Raw genomic sequence first — 3,124 nt, forward strand, 5'->3', positions numbered from 1 at the left:
TCACTATAAGCTGGAACCAACTCATTGACTCCTAACAGCAGCCTACAACAACATAGGTCTTATATTAGTTTCCTGTAGTTGCTGAAGTAAATTATCTCAAACTGGGTGGCTTAAAGCAACAAAAATTTATTCTCTCACAGTTCTGGAGGCCAGAAGTCTGACATCAAGATGCTGGCAGGGTTGGTTTCTTTAAGAAATTCTGAGAGGACATATGTTCTTTGACTTCCTTTTAGCTTCTGTAATACTTGGTTTATCACTCCAGTCTCTACATGATTTTCTTCTCTGTGTGTCTCTATCTCAAAACTCTCTCTGCCTTTCCCGTAAAAAGGAGACCTGTTTGATCAGATTTAGGATCACCTGAATAATTTAATGAACATCTCAAAATCTTTAACCTGCAAAGATCTTTTTCCAATAGGTCCTATTTGCAGATTCAAGATGTTAGATCTTTGACTTATCTTTTAAGGATTCTATTATATAACCTAGGAGCTCTGGTAGCATAGTGGTTACAAATCAGGCTGCTAACCTCAGGGTTAGCAGTTCGAAACTACCAGCTGTTCTGTGGGAGAAAGATGAGGCTTTCTGCTCCCGTAAAGATTTACAACCTTGGAAACCCTGTACAGTGTCACTATGAGTCAGAACCGATTCAACAACAGCAACATTATACAACCTTTGTGCTGTAGATAGAATATCATCCTGTGTACTTTTGAGACAAGCTTAAATGAAATCCTGCAACTTAGTATGTTCCAGAATGTGGAAAAACATTCTGCTTTTGATATTCTTTCATTTTGATTGTTAACTCAAAGTACAAACTTAAATTGGACAAGGGATGGGCAACTTAGATATTGGCTACCTAAAATGAGGAGGTGATAAAGGCATGAAGGACTGGCTTACAAAGTTTCAAGAGGGAGTTTAAGAGTGTGTGGGAGAACAAAGAGTCCTCACTGAATAGTTTTCATCTTGTCTAGATGGGTCTGGTTAAAAGAGATGGGGATAAGATTCTTAGGCTTCCATAGTGAGTAATACTTATCATGACTAATTGCGACTGTCACAATTGTAAAGGTAGAAGCTTTGTAACAAAACCGAGGGAGTAGTTAATCTTACAGTCCAGAAAAAAAGGACTCTAGGACCATCAAGGGAGAAGAGCACAAGCAGAATGTGAGATCTTATCCAGGGAAGCAGCGACACCAGAGACGGAGGCAGAGATGGGGACATGGAGCGAGGGAGCAGCTGAGGACTCTAGATTCATGAGAAGAGAGGGACTAAGAGCTGGTGACCAGGAGACAGACTTGCAGAATGTGCCCTTTGGTGGTGTAAATTATTATTATATGCCTGAGTGTAAAAAAAAAGCTAAATTGAATAGAAATACTGTTATCTGATGGAGGGGATTATAATCATTGTAATGAAACAAAGTATATGATTTGTTGAATGTAAAACTGATGATCTGCCCTGTAAACTTTCACTCAATTCACATTAAAAATTAAAAAAAAAAAAATTTTGGATAGCCTAAAATTATATCTTCATTTTCAGTACATGTATACATTCCCCAGCACCTGTTGGGTTTTGTATTAGTCACACAGGGTTACCCTAACAAATTACCACAAACTGGGTAACTTAAAACAGCAGAAATGTGTTCTCTCATGTTCTCTCATAGTTCTGGAAGTCTGAAATTAAGGTGTAAGCAGAGCCATGGTCCCACTGAAGGCTGTTGGGGGGATCCTTCCTCGGCTTTTCCAGCTAACGGTGGCTTCTGGCAGTTCTTAGCTTGTAGCTGCATCACTTTAATCTCTACCTCCACTGTTATCAAATGGCCTTGTGTGGTGGGGAACCAGGAATCATTTGGTCTAGCCCTGCCAAGGCAACTGCAGTTCCAGCCATCACATTAGGGGTGAATTAATTAATTGTTCGACCAAATATAGCCAGTTAATTTTTAAGTTTATAATTTTGTATGGCCTGTGAATGATGTTATAAATGTTGGCAGGAAAAAGGTTCCCCATCCCTGGTTTAAGGTCAGGAAATGTATGAGCCAGGGTTATATACACTCCTTTACCACTCCACTCTACTAAACTGGGTTTAATAATTAGAACAATGGGGAAATAAGTTTCTGTTATTTAGTCACCTGAAAAAAAAAAATGCTTTGTGTGTTGTGTCTCCGTGTCCACATTTCCCCCTTATGAAGACACTTGTCATAAATAATTTAAGGCCTACCCTAATTAAGTATGACCTTAACTTGATCACATCCTCAAACACCCTATTTCCAAGTAAAGTTACATTGACAGATTCTGGATGGACAAAAATTTGGGGGGAACAGAATTCAACTCAATGCAGATATGCCTACGAAGTGTTAGATGCTGTTCTAGGCACAGAGATAGAGCAGTAAATGAAAACAGACAAACCCCTCCCCTCGTGGAGGTACTATCCCAGTTGTTGTTGTTGAGTGCTGTAGAGTCGGTTCCAACTTATAATGACCCTATATAGGGTTTCCAAGGAGCAGCTGGTGGGTTTGAACCGCTGACCTTGCAGTTATCAGTCCAATGCTTATCCGACACCACCATACCAGGACTCCCGTAGGAGAGAAGAATAAAATAGATTTTTTAAACTAAAGTACGCTATTTTGGTAGCCTATATGGGTAAGTGGGACGGCAAGTTATCTTCAACTCCTAATTAGAATAAAATGTTACTTGATTCTACATCATCCTCATGATGGTTGGCATGGCATGTTCAAGCTCATCCTTGTGGCAACTGTGCCAATCCTTCTCACCAAGGGCTTCCTTCACCCTCACTGGCCCTCTGCTTCACCAAGCATAATGTCCTCCTCTAGTACTGATCCCTCCTAATGAAGTGCCCAGAGCAAGCAGTCTGGCAATATTCTGTTATGATCAATAGTATTGTTATAAGCTAATTTAGCACAGGACTGCTAATCACAAGGTCAGCAGTTCAAACCCACCAGCCACTCTTGGAAACCCTATACAGTGTCACTATGAGTCAGAACCAACTCAATGGCACACAACAACAACAACAATTTTCAGATGTAAAAGTATATCACCAGGACCTGAGGACACTTGAGCCCATGGACAAGGACATAGCCATAGAGGGCTAGAGCTGAGAGTGAAGCATCCAGCTGATA

This window comes from Chrysochloris asiatica, unplaced genomic scaffold (genome assembly GCF_000296735.1).
Source record: "Chrysochloris asiatica unplaced genomic scaffold, ChrAsi1.0 scaffold00049, whole genome shotgun sequence".
Lineage (NCBI taxonomy): Eukaryota > Metazoa > Chordata > Mammalia > Afrosoricida > Chrysochloridae > Chrysochloris > Chrysochloris asiatica.